We start from the raw sequence: 14,020 nt of genomic DNA, 5'->3' as shown, positions 1-14,020 counted from the left end.
GGAAACTGAAGCAAACAAGGTTAAGTGATTTGCCCAGGGTCACAAAGTTAGTGTCTGAGGCCAGATTTGAATTCGGGAAGGTGAGTCTTCTTGACTCCAGGCCCATCACTCTATGCACTGTGCCACCTAGCTGCCCACAAGCTTAAAACAAGCCAATTATTAGAGCAGAATGTTAGACATCATCCTAAGCATTTTAACCAAGGAAGAAAAGAGAACTGAGAGCCAGTACAGTAGATAGCATGTTAGCCTTTGAGCAAGATACTATAGCTCAAATCCTGTCCGAGATACTTTATAGCTGTTATCATTTAACTTCCCAGAGCCTCAGTTTCCTCATCTGTATAATGAGAATATATTCAGAATACGAAGTCAGATGGGCAATCCCTAACGCTGGTATATCGGTACATATATCCTGAAAAGACACTATTCAGGGCAATGAACTGGGCCTGGCACTGAAGAGAAAAAAGTAGCAAGCTGAACTGCCTTTGGGAAACTGCTAACTGCTTGTAGTGATCCCAAGCCTTGTCTTGAAACTAAGGCCCACTTTTTCCTTAAGTTCTATTTATTACTTTTGTATAAAACACAGTTTTTGATCTATTACTCCTCCCTTCTACCAAACTGAGCCTTCCCTCGTAACAAAGAAAAATGATTAAGCAAACGAATACTGTCACCATTGGATAGCCCATGCAGTTGTTCCACCAATACCTCCCACTTCCCCCCCCCCACCCCGTGAGATATTTCTTCCTCTCCCCTCTGGGGTTATTACAATCTCTCAGCATCTGGTTTTATTTTACTTTGCTTTTTGTTTACATTACAATAGCTTAAAAGTCTTGTGATGCAATATGGAGGCGAGGCATAGAACACTACGGTTTCCAAACAAAGCTGGAAGTCATCCAAAGGGCAATGGAAAGATACATGAGGGGTGTAAACAGACTGCAGCAGGTCACCAAAGAATTGTGTTGGGGAAACATCCTAAAAGATGCAGGACCGAAAGTGGATCAATAACAAAAGGGATTACGGATTGACGGAGCCTTTGTGCTCCATGGGTACATACAGACTGTCAAGGGATCCAGAGCTAAAAGGACTGATATAAATCCACAGGGAATGGCCCTTTAAAAAGTGTCAGGCCACTGTCCTCTTGTAGGGCAGGCAGAAGTGGGTGGGCTGCCAGGGCAGCAGAAGGCTCAGAGATCTCTATCCAGACCCCCACCCTGGGGGATGCCCACACCAGCTCCCTACCTTTTTCCTGCCTGCCCATCTTCATCAGCTCCTCCGTGGGTATGGTCTGAGCATAGCCCCCCTTGGGAGGACCCCAAGAGGGCAATGAACAGGGTATGCCATTTGTGGAATGTGTTTGGCCTCTGACAAGAAAAGAGCCACTGGAGGAGGGAACAACCTCTGGGCCAGAGGCAGGGCCCAATCACCTCAACTAAAGACTCAGAATCGATGGTGCTGATATGTATCCATATAGGACAATGGCTGCCGCCCAAGTAGACACTGAGCGGTCCCCTGACATCCCCATGGTATCTGCTTCAAAGTATATAATGCTGGACTGTACCTCACTCCCCGCCTAACACGAGGAACCTAAAGTGACTGCTGGCATCCAGGAGATGTGTACAGGCCCCAGGCTCCGCTGACCTCCTGGGCTGATCCCCGCCAAATCCCCAAAACAGAGACCTTGACCAGGGCCTTTCACGATTAGTCCTCCCCAGCTCCCTGCTGTCCCGAGGATGGTTGTTTGAAGTCAGCACCATCACCACTGGGAGAGGACAGAGGGAGCCTTGCCTCCTGAACCCCGCCTCCTGGTCAACACAGGAGAGAGACTTTGCCTTGTCCTAGCCTTGTTTGCCGTTCTTATATTCCTGCCATCCCCAAGCACTCTCTTTCCAAGCAGGAAGTGTGTGGAAGGCTGCAAAGACAATGACCTCCTGGATCTCTTTCCCTTGTGAGGATAGCATAGAAAAGAGGACTTGGCTCCTCAGCGCTCTCCCTCTGTATTCCTGCCTTACCTTTGATGCCTGCTTCACCTACGGTACTCTTGGGCTGTTGTACACTGCCCCTGCATTGTCAGTGCCAGGTCAGGATGGAGCAACCTACTTAATCTTTCCTCTTGTTGACAGACGCATGCCCAGGACCCACTGGAACGGGGTGAGGGGTGTGCCACCACAAGGACTGACCTAGAGGTGCAAGGCAATGCTCCCCCAACCCCTCAAAGAATAGGCAGAGCCTGGGTACCCTCACTCAATGGGCCCCTAATGCCTGCTACCAGGGAGGTGGTATCGGGACTCTACCCCCTCACCGCCCCTTGCAATCCTGATCATAGCTTGTGCCCCAGGACCCATGAAAAGGATGGGTCAAGACCTTTAAAGACAAACCTTAGAAGTTTGCCTCATTTTCTCTTTGGGCTGCTCTCACAGCACTAACTCCATGGCTCTGGGCCTTGAGGGACATTTTGGATGAGGTACATGCTCTGGCTACGGAGACATCCTGCCCTCTGAGACGGAAAACAATGATGATAAAGAATGGCCTATCCCTCCCCAAACTACTTCCACCTCTGTGGCTAGGCTGTACCCTAGAGGCATAACCACACCTTTCTGACAGATCCCCCTGGGCCTAGGACAGATGGGCTCTATCAGAAGAAGCTGAGAAGGCCTCTGGAGAAGTTCACCATGTGGACAGGCTGTGACATCCAATGAAGACGCCAGAGGTTCCTGATTGAAAGCAGGACCCACTCATGGAAAGACATGATCCACTGGAATACTCATAAGGAATGACTCCTATGAACCATGTATGACAACGAAACATGCAAATAAAGCATTCCCTCCTAAAGGAGAAATTCCCATTATTGGGGTGGTCAGGTGCATGTGCCCCCAAAAAGGACTCTGTGGTTCTATGGCCTGCAAACTAAGTGTGTTATATGTGGAATGGACTGTCCTCTGGCAAGAGAAGGGCCAGTGGAGGTCAGAGCTCCTGGGCCAGAGGCAGGGCCCAGTCACAACTTCTCAACTAGAAACTCAAAATTGATGGAGTCGGCATGAGCACATACAGGACATTGGCCACGACCTAGATAGACAGTGAGGTCTCCACCAGCAACCTCACGATGTCTGCTTCAAAGTACATAATGTGGGACAGCACCTCACTCCCCTCTAACACTGAGAACCTGAAGTGACTGCTGGCATCGAGGACCTGAGTATGGGCCCATGTCTACGCTCACCTCCGTGGACCTCCCTGTGTAGATCTTGAACAGAGACTTTGACCAGGAACATCAGCGATCTGCCCCCATCAGATCCCTGCGGTCTCCAGGGTGTCTGTTTGAAAGCAGTTAAGAATCTGGACATTTGCTCCATCCCCTCTCTACCAGGTAAAGACAGAAGGATCCCATTCTCCTGGGTTAATCTCCATTTGATTTGGCACTTAGCGGCTTCTCCAGGCACCTGAAGGCCTCTACTAGGGAAACTAGAACTGTTTCCTGTACAGGATATTTTTTACAATGGGTAATTTTCAACTCATAACACACGTAAACTAATGACTTCTCAAGTCTTTTGTGAAAAATCTCCAAAACTATTCTCCAAAGATGATTCCTGCTGTGTGAATGGATTTTGCTGAGATCATTACAGGATATGAGGGCCATGGTTGTGGTCCACTGTGACACTGGGACCTTGGCTCTAACTTCATCATGTCAGCTTCAAAGTCAAGGGTGTATCTGGACCACATGCATGCTCCTGGGATCAAAAAGATGAAGAGGACAGAAGGCAATGTCACATGCATCCTCCAAACAGCAAGGAAACTGAATACCTGCTCACATATCTTATTACTACCCTTTGTACCCTCCAGGTGCCAGGATAGACAGACTATGATGCTGGATCTTTAGTAAGAAGATTGTCCCGAGCATAGGCGCTGACCCAACCTGGGGACACGACTGGTGACCATGACCGGAGTAGCCTTCCAACTTCAGGACAATAGTCATAGAGAGTGGGAAGGACAAAGCAGGACACATGTGGACAGTTGCAAATACAATGACTTCCTGGATCCCAAGAGGCACAACTAAGTGTTTCTGACAGTTCTCCTTTGGCCTAGGACAGGGTGGGTGGGCTCCTTTGGAAGAGGCTGAGATGGCTTCTGGGGAATCCATCTTCTGCACAGGCTGTAACACCTACTGCAGATGACTGAAGTTCTGGTTAGAAGTCAGACACTCTTATGGAAAGAGGCTCTTCACTGGAGTCCTCATGAGGAATGACTATGAACCATGCACAAAAATAAAACATGTAAATAAAGCATTCTTCCCTTAAAAAGAAAAAGAGATAGTGTCAGGAATGCCAGCTTTTAGAATGAGATGGGAAATAACTAAGGACAGTAAAAAGGATTTTTAAAAGCTACATTAACCAGTCATATGAAAAAATGCTCTAAATTGCCAATAATTGGAGAAATGCAAATTAAAGCAACATGGAGGTTCAACAAAATAGGAAAATGACAAATATTGGAGGGGCTGTAGGAAAACTGGACACCAGTGCACTGTCAGTGGACACTCTGAATTGGCCTGGTCATTCTAGAAAGCAATTTGAACAATGCCCAGAAAATTATCAAACTGCGTATCATCTGACTCAGTTATGTCACTACTAGGCCTATACCCTCAAAAAAAAAAAATCAAAGAAAGAGGAAAAGATCTATACAAAATTTGTACAAAAATATTTATAGTAGTTCTTTCTATGGTAGCTAAAAATTGGAAACTGAGGGACTGTCCTATTGGAGAATGACTTAACAAACTATGGCATATGAACTGTGAAAAATGATTTTTCTTAATAATCCTTATCTTGGAAACTCAGAGCTTCCCTATCCCCTTCTCTTTCTAAATTCAGTCCTTCTTCAGAAGGACATTAAGATGTAATCTAAATGGGTCTATTCCTGCTCATTATGTCGCCTAGACAGGTCTGGGAGAATGTTGATTCCTCCCTATTGTCAAGACAGGTGATATGGAAATTAATGTCTCTTTGACCAGGACTGAATGATGGGGGTCATGTACTGAAAAACTCTCATTTTAATATGGGCCACCTCTCAGAGTTGATTGACTTCCCTTGGGAACACCTACTCTTTGAAGGGCATATAAGGCTGTACCCCCAAAATCCAATTTGAGCCAGTTCTGAACTGGCCACCTTCGGCGGGCCCAGTTTTAGACTGAACTCCCATGCCATGCATGTCAAACCAGAATGAGAGAAATTAAACAGTGGACACATGTACCCTAATTTTGTTTCTTTCGGGGCTCATAGTATATACTAGAATATTACTATGCCATAAAAAATGATGAAATAGAAAGATCTTTGTGAACTGTTGCAGAGTGAAGTGAGCAGAATTAGGAGAACAATTTATACAATGATAACATCATGGAGAAAAACTACTCTGAAAGATTTTAAAACTCTGAATAACACCTTGATAAATATGTCCAAAAGAAGGAAGATAAAACATGTCACTTACCTCCTAAAAAAGGCGATGAACTTATAATGCAGAGACATCCATTTTTAGACATGGCTAATGTGGAAATTTGTTTTCCTGGACTATGCAGCTATGTATTGAGGGCTTTTTTTTTTGTTTTTAATTTAATCAATAGAGCATGGAGATGCTCGTTAACACAGGAAATAAAAATAATAAACTTAAAAATAGCTATATTGGAGGAAAGAGAAGAATTAAAGAAAGAATAAGATCATTGTTTAGTATGGATAGGGATAATGAATAGACAACAGAGAGAAAGCAAAGCTGATTGACTCGTTCTTTTTCCTGACAAGGAGAACGATTATTGAACTTGGACTGGAAAGACCAGACAAAAATATAGGAGTTGGGGAAGCTAGGTGGCTCAGTGGATAGAGCTCCAGCCTTAGAGTCAGGAGGACCTGAGTTCAAATGTGACCTCAGACACTTGATACTTACTAGCTGTGTGACCCTAAGCAAGTCACTTAACCCCACTACCTCACCAAAAAGAATATATAAATATATATATACTATATATATCTTAAAATAACTAAGAAAGTGATCACTCAAAAATATTGAGCTATCTTTCCTGAGTTACCCTGATCAAGCTCAATAAATTGTATCTCAGGATACTGAAAGAACAGACAGATGTGATTGCTGAATTACTCTTCAAGATCTTTAAAAGCCACCAGAGTGGCTGCAAGGAACGTTCAGATTCCATCAAAGGATGAAAGAGAATGAAGTCTGCAAACCATGGTCTGACAATAAAACACTAAGTTTGCAAATTCTAGGTTTTATGCAAATTCTAGGGTTAAATCAAGAGATCAGTTAACATCTTAAAAAGGAAACAGTATTCTAGCATGACTTCGTCAAGAACAGGTCATGCTGGATTAATAATAATAGCTAACACTTACATGGCACTTATTATGTGCCTGGAACCGGGCAAAGAGCTTTACAAATGTTATCTCTTTTGATCCTCATAACAACCCTGGGAGGTAGATTCTACTATCATTTTCATTTTACAGAGAAGGAAACTGAGGAAGACAGAGGTTAAATGACTTGCCCAGGGTCACACAGCTAGTATTTGAGGTCACATTTGAACTCACTGTATTCTTGTTTTTTGCTTTTTTTGTTTTGGTGAGGCAATCGGGGTCACAACAGCTAGAACTCGCTATACTTTTGACTCCAGATCGGATCCTCTCTACCGTGCCACCGAGGTGCCTCTGATTAACGCTCGTTTTGTTGGGGTTTGTTTGTTTTTACAGTCATTGGACTGGTAGATCTGGAAGAAGATAAGAAGTCCAACAGGCTGAGACAGGGATGGAACCTGTAGACAGGACGACGCATCCGAGGTAGCTCCTGCTGTGGGACGAGAACTGCGGCTGTTTGTGGAGATGCCCTAGCCGTCGGTCCCAGGGAGTGCGGGTCGAAGACGATTGGACGGTGGGGCGTCAGGACGCCAGTCTCTGTAGGAAGCCGTCGTGAGGGCCTGCTCAGGTCTGAACTTTTTTCCTTCTCTAGCCTTTGATTTGCAGCCATGCTTATTATGGGCCCTTAAATCTTTCTTTAAACCCAAAGACTAAAATTCGGCGGGACCTGCAGGAGGAGAGTAGGAAAGAGAAAAGACCAGAGAAAAAAAAACACAACAAGAGAGAAACAGAAGAGGGAGAGACAGAGAAATAGAGAGAGGCAGAAAGAGAGAGAGCAAGAGAGAGAGAGAGGGAGAGAAACAGGGAGGGACAGAGAAAGAGGGGAGAGAAGAGAAAAGAGGAGACAGGAGGAGACAGAAAAACAGAAAAGAGACAGACGCACAGAGAGAAATAGTCCCTCCCAATTATACGGGACCTTTAACCTCCTAGAGCGGGGGTCGTTAACCTCTCTGGAGAGATCCCAGAGCACAAGTCGGGGGAGGGACCCAAGCAGGGACAGTTGTGGGTGGGGGGACGGGATGAGATTTCTCTCTTCTGAAGTAATCGAGTCGTTACCTCGTTAAAGTTCTCTGTGTCTTGGCCTGTTGAGGTAACTTCAATTTCATTTCCTCTTGCATCTAATTCTTATCTGGGGGAATTGTGAGAGTTTTTGAGGACTGGAGAAAATGTCTGGTCTAGTCCTCCGTCTTGTTGGTCATGTGACCTGTGCCTACGCACGTTCTCTTCCTCCCTTCTCCCTCCCTTCCTCTATATCTCTTCTCCTCCTCCTTTCCTCGCCACCTCTGTCTCCCTCTCGTCCCTCCCCCCACTCTCCTTGTCTCTCTCCCCTCCCTCCCTCCATCTCTCTCCCCCTTCCACCCACTCCCTCCCTCCATCTCTGTCTCCCCTTCACTCTCCTTGTCTCTCTCCCCTCCCTCCCTCTCTCCCCTCCCTCTGCCTCTTTCTCTCCCCACTCCCCTCCTTCCCTCCATCTCTCTCCCCCTTCCACCCACTCTCTCTCTCCTTCCCCCCACTCTCTCCCTCCTTCCCTCTGTCTCTCCCCCACTCTCCTTGTCTCTCTCCCCTCCCTCCCTCTCTTTCTGTCTCCCCCACCTTTCTGTGTCTCTCTTCCCTCTGCCCCCTCTCCCTCTCTCCCCCCTCTCCTTGTGCCTCTCTTTCTCTATTTCTCTCCTACCCCTCCTGTCTCTGACTCTGTCTCTCAGTCTCTCTTTCTCCCTCCCTCATTCCTCTCCCTCCCCCCTTCTGTCTCTCTCCTGATCCCCTTCTGATTTCTTTGTGTTATTGAGAGCCTTGAGCTTGGCTGAAAGACACCTTTACACCCCTGCACGTTATGGGGAGCTTGGGCCCTAGCCCTGCAGTAGGCCTCAGCTCTGTGAGAAATTGGGAGGCTTCCAGAGACATGATGTTAGGGCTGGGGCCTGAGCATCCCATCACACAGAACCTGGTACCTCATTTTGCAAGCCTAGGAATCTAGAGATTATCGTTGTTATGGCAACCCAACAGCAGCCGATATTCACTACAGCTTCTACGTTGCATTTTCTGAGGTTTATTTTTAATCCAGTTAGTGTCTGAAGGCCATGGATCCTTGGGACTGACTGATCTGGCCTGGGATCTTTAGCAAGGGACAGATTCTGGCCTATCCTGGGGAATCATATCCCTCTCCACCTTTTCTCCCTTCCCTTCTCATGCTGCCAGACAGGAGGAAGGGAGAGGGGTGGGGTAAGAAAGTGGCCATTCCCCATACTCCAGGATCTAAGGTGCTGCAGAATCAGAGCCCAAGCCTCAGCTGGGTGGTTATGATGAAATGGTGCCTTGGAGTTAGTGTCAGAGAATGTGGGTTCGTATCCTGGCTCTGTCCCTTATCATCTGTATTATCTGTATATTTAGCCTTTCTGGGTCACAGTTCTCCATCTTTCAATTGATGATGCTAGAATAGTTGAATCTGTAAGGCCTCTTATAGCCCTAAATTGTATGATCTTATGTACAGGTAGGTGTCACAGTGGATAGAGTGCCTGGCCTAGAGTCAGGAAGACCTGACTTCAAATCTAGCCTCAGACACGCACTAGCTGTGTGACCCTGGGCAGGTCACTTGTTTGCCTCGGTTTCCTCATCTGTAAAGTGGCAAACCACTCCAGTATCTTTGCCAAGAAAATCCCCCCAAAAAGAGTTAACGGAGAGTTAGAAGCGACTGAAAATGACTAACCTTGGTCACTGTTCTCCGAGCTTTGAGTACTAAGGGAACCCTTCGCTGGGGAATCTGGAAAGGGACAGGGGGCAGAATGGTCTTGGTAGAGACGGGGATAGGAATATGAACACACATATGACCCACAGGAAAGAGCTTCTATTGGACATCTATTCCATTCTTATTTGGAGGGGACAACAGGGAAGCAGAATGAAAGAGAAGGAAGACCTTTGCAAAATGTCTTATCTCTTTCTCTTGCTCACATAGCTCTCATATGGGTTACTACATTAGCCTCCTGATTTGTCTCCCAGCCTCCATGATCACTTTTCTCCAACCCTTATTCCATATAGTGTTACTCCCCTGCTCAAGAAGCTCTAATGAGTCCTACTTACACCAAATCCTTCACAATCTAGCTCAAGCCTACCCTTTCCATACTTTTAACACATTATTCTCTTTCATTCATTCTTCATTACAGCCAAACAGTCCAGCGATGATATTTTCCATCTATGACATCCTACCATCTGTCTTTGTGCTTTTTCACAGGCTTTCACACAGGCCTAGGACCCAACTCCTGTTCACTTCACTTCAAAGCTCGGCTCAGATGTCAACTTCAGGAAGCCTATTCTAATCCCCTCACTGGCTAGTGCAAATATATAATTTGCATTTAATTTTCTGTGTACATGCTGTTCTCCCCTGCCCTTTCTCGACCTTCCCCTGTCAAGGTTTTTAAAGGTAGGGACTATTTTGTTATTGTCTTTGTGCCCCCAGCATCTAGCAAAGTGCTTAATACTAAGTGCTTAATAAATGCTCCTAGGATAAATATTTAATAAAGGGTTACCAGCCTGTCAGTCTTCTCCACCTGCATTCTGTGATTTGCATAGACCATAATTGGGACCATAGAAGTAGAAAGGAGCTGAAAGGATTTCTTTTTTACTCTAGGTCACATAAGAGTTTAGATTGAAAGGGCCCAGCAGCAGGAGAGAAGGAGCTCAAAAGACAAATGCTTTAGGGCTTTTCTAGCTGTCACGCTGGCTGCTGCTGGCTATACTTTGAATCTCAGAAAAATAACAGACTGCTCTGAGCTTTTCAGAGCTGAGCCCCAGCAGTGGCTGTTGTTGCTCAGTGAAGAGACAGAGATTGGTCAGCAAGGCCCTCCATAGTGAGGACCCATTAGAGAGAAGCATGGTAATACCATCAGAGGACATGGCAGCTCTGCAGCATAGGAGGCATGAGTTGTCCCAGCCAAGAACATTGCCTGTGAGTATGTGCTCCCCCGTTGTCAGTATGTGGTAAACTGTGGAAGAGTGTAACTGATATGGGAGGAGGGGGCAGAATCTTTCTTGTCACTAATTGCTAAGGTGTTTTGTTTTGTTTTGGTTTTGGTTTTTTTTTTTTTAAGGCAGTTGGGGTTAAGTGACTTGCCCAGGGTCACACAGCTAGTAAGTGTCAAATGTTTGGTCTGAGGTTAGATTTGAACTCAGGTCCTCCTGACTCCAGGGCAGGTGCTGTATCCACTACACAGTAATTGCTAAGGTATTTGATTAAATCTCTTTTGCATTGAACTCTGCCTTCTGGTTTGTGTAATAAGAAAAGACACGAGGGCAGCTAGGTGGCCCGGTGGATAGAGCACTGGCCATGGAGTCAGGAGGATCTGAGTTCAAATCCAGCCTCAGACACATGATACTCTCTAGCTGTGTGACCCTGAGCAGGTCACTTAACCCCAATTGCCTCACCAAAAAAAAAAAAAAGACACATCCATAAGGGCTTGTGAGATATGATTTTAAGTGGATGCTATTAACAGGATTTTTGCTGAGCCAGTCTCTAACCTGAGAATTCTTGGAGCCTCACAAAGCAGGCCTAGAGATGGGAATGCCAGTAATCAAGTAGGTTAATTAATCAATTTCAGAGTGAGGAGCATTCTTTTAGCTAAAGTAAAAGCACAGGTTAAATCACAACTGGGGAAGGAGCTCAGGAAGGTGGATTACAATAATCATTTGGTGGTTTCCCATGAGAAACTCGTAAGTCCCACAATACAACAACTCTGGAGTCCAGTCTTTGGGGGTTGTGACCACCTTCCCTAAAGTATAGAACCGGAGTTCTGTGACGGGAACAGGTTCGATTTGCTTCACTTAAGGTCCAGTGATTTTGAGCATTGTCAGAGTTTTGATTAATCAGTTTAAGTTGCATTGTGAGCTCTGACTCCCAAGCCAGAGAGGCAGCTCTTGAGAAAACTCAATTACTAGTATATTCATTACACATATCATACTGATTAATATGGAAATTATAAATTCCTTTCTCACGCCCTCCTTTTGGCCAAAAAGGCCGGAACAACCCTTGAAGGCTGATGAGGAACATTCATTTGAAACATGGTTTTGAAAAATTTCTTGATTATAGAAATTTACTGTAAAAGGGAAAAAAAGGACATAGTTATATAACAGGGGAAGAACTCCCTTAACTCTGTTTGATTCCAGACAGAAGTCATATTTGACAGTCAATCATGTAGTTACAGAGTGTTAAAGCAAGGCACAGGATTAATCAGGTGGGAATTTTCCTTTTCCAGAAAGGAAATAACACAATGGGGAGGTAAAGTCAGGCGGATCCTATCTAGGCTGTGTCCTAAATTGTCCTCACAAGCTTTTCCAGGAGCAGACATCCATCTTAGCAGTCCTCAGACTGTTGCACATGCCATTTTTCTCTTATTGGCTTTGTGACAATTTAGACAACTATTCCTGGAATCGAAGCTCAACACTAATTACAGTCTCAGGAATTTTTACCTTAAATAGCAAAATTTTCAGTAATCACAACTTAAGGAGATAAGTACAACATAAAAGTGAAAGAAAAAAAATCTGCTACTTCCATGAATATTAAGAGATTGAGGGGACAGTAGCAAGGAGGAAAAAAAAAGTCTTGGTTCATAGAAGGAGTCACTGCAAACCTCAGCCCATGTCCGGGTTCTTGGGTTGGTGGTCTACATCAGCTGTTGTCTTTTTCTCATCCTGGGGGTCTTGGGAACAGCTGTCCACCTCAGATGTCGGCTGCTTCGGACCTCATTTAATCTTTAGGGTCAGGTCACCTGTGGGTTCTGAAATCCAAGTGGGCAGCGCTGCCCTTTTGAGATGTGACGAGTGGATCCAGGACTCCACTCCCCAGGGTTTGGCTGCAGTGGGAGTAGTGAGCAGGATTTCAAAGGGGCCTTTCTAACGTGGCTCCAAGGAGTGTTTTTGGAGGTGACATTTCCAATAGATGTAGTCACCGGTTTGGATCAGGGACTGAGTTTCAGTTGGAGTTTCTAAAGAATGGGACTGCAAGACAAGTTGGTAAGTCTCTGATATTTTTAGAGCCAACCCAATGCAGTATTGTAGGAGGGAGTCTTAGGCTGCTATGCCTCCCACCCATGGGTACAGTGGCATTTGGCATCCTGTTACCATCTCATAGGGACTGAGCTTATGGGAACCAAGTGGTCTATACCTAAGGCTTAACAGGGCTGAAGGAAGGGCTTTGGGCCAGGGGATGGACACCTAGCTCCTCAGAGTTTAGCAAGGGAGATTGTAAGTATCCTATTAACTCTTTCAACCATTCCTAATGACTGGGAGTGATAGGCACAATGGAGGTGCTGAGTAATTGGCCAGGATGAAAGTAGCTGAACCAATGAAGCTCCTGTGAAATGGGTACCTCTCTTTAGGGAACCCCCTCCCCCACAATGGAATGATTTTTTTTTAAGAGGATTTTTGCTATCCCAGAAGCTGTGGCAGTACAACAGGGGAACACTTCCACCCACCGGGAAAACATGCAGAACATAATAACCAAAGCATATTTGTATCCAAGAGCAGGTGGCAATTGGATAAAGTTGATCTGCCAGGTTTTGGAGGGTATATCTGGGAAAGGAAACTGCCCAGGAGCAGGCTTCAGAGGCTTGGATGCATTGTGCTTGGGGCAGGTGGGACACATCTCATAGGTGGTGACAGCAGCTCTGTGAATACTATCGCACTAATATTTATGAGCTAGCTCCACTAGCTTGTTGGGTCCTCAATGGCTGAATGAATGAAGGTGTTCCGTCATAGGGAGGGATAAGTTCTTAGGGAGTACTGTAAATCCATTTGGGTCAACCCATAGTCCCATAGTCTTGTCAAATTTACATCCCTCCTTTTGAAGCTTATCTTGCTTTGTGATAGGCATTCTTTTCTGGGCAGTGGCTATCTCTTCTTTTGTTAGGCTAGGAGTCTGGGGCAGCTAGGTGGCAAAGTGGATAGAGGACCGGCCTTGGAGTCAGGAAGGACCTGAGTTCGAATTTGGCCTCAGACACATAATACTCACTAGCCGTGTGACTCTGGGTAAGTCACTGAACCTCGATTGCCTCATAAAAAAAAAAAGGCTAGAAGTCTTAGGCAGGCCCTCAGTGTAAGATGGATATACTAAGGCTATACTAATGGGGCAAAGTGAAAGTTCCACAGGGACCTGGCCTATGGGTGCCACTCCCTCAGGTGTTTGAGGAGTTAAAGCTGCGGTTTTAGCTGCTTGGTCAGCCAAGTCATTTCCGTGGGCGTAAATGCTGTTTTCTCAACTGTGTCCTGGAATTCTGGGGAAGCAATAAAGAGTCTAATAGATACGGTGAAACTGTTTCTGATTTTTAGTGGGCTGTCCTGAGGAGGTGAGGAAGCTCCAGTATTTCCATAGCATCCCAAAGTCATATTCCAAAGTCTCATCCACACTTTCCATCTCAGGTGGATAGATGGCAGGAATGAATGTGCTTACATCAACTATATTCCCTTCTTTCTCAGAGGTGAATAAATCAAATGGGAGAGTTAACTGCACAACAATAGGTGGGCACTGATAAGTGGCCCAATATCGGTGGCATTTGAAGTCCGCAAACTAGTGGTTTGAGAGATGTTTGGAAGAGGTTAAGGAAGGTGTTAGAGATAAAGGATAAAAGGAAGTGGTCCCTCCTGGGTCA

At 45.5% G+C, this 14,020-nt stretch overlaps 1 long non-coding RNA gene across 1 annotated transcript; it reads right to left on the bottom strand.

Moving 5' to 3' along the window:
• Nucleotides 1–769: 769 nt before the first annotated feature.
• LOC144455955 (uncharacterized) lies at nt 770–7,639 on the bottom strand. Its single transcript, XR_013484846.1, has 2 exons — nt 5,467–7,639; nt 770–4,234 (listed from the first exon to the last, which is right to left on the bottom strand). It is a non-coding gene; the product is annotated as an uncharacterized LOC144455955 (long non-coding RNA).
• Nucleotides 7,640–14,020: the final 6,381 nt, after the last annotated feature.

The sequence above is a fragment of the Phascolarctos cinereus genome, unplaced genomic scaffold (assembly GCF_003287225.1).
Source record: "Phascolarctos cinereus isolate Bilbo 61053 unplaced genomic scaffold, phaCin_HiC Scaffold_2;HRSCAF=192, whole genome shotgun sequence".
Lineage (NCBI taxonomy): Eukaryota > Metazoa > Chordata > Mammalia > Diprotodontia > Phascolarctidae > Phascolarctos > Phascolarctos cinereus.
Note: the sequence above shows the minus strand (reverse complement) of the source record. Positions and strands in the feature narration are given on the sequence as shown.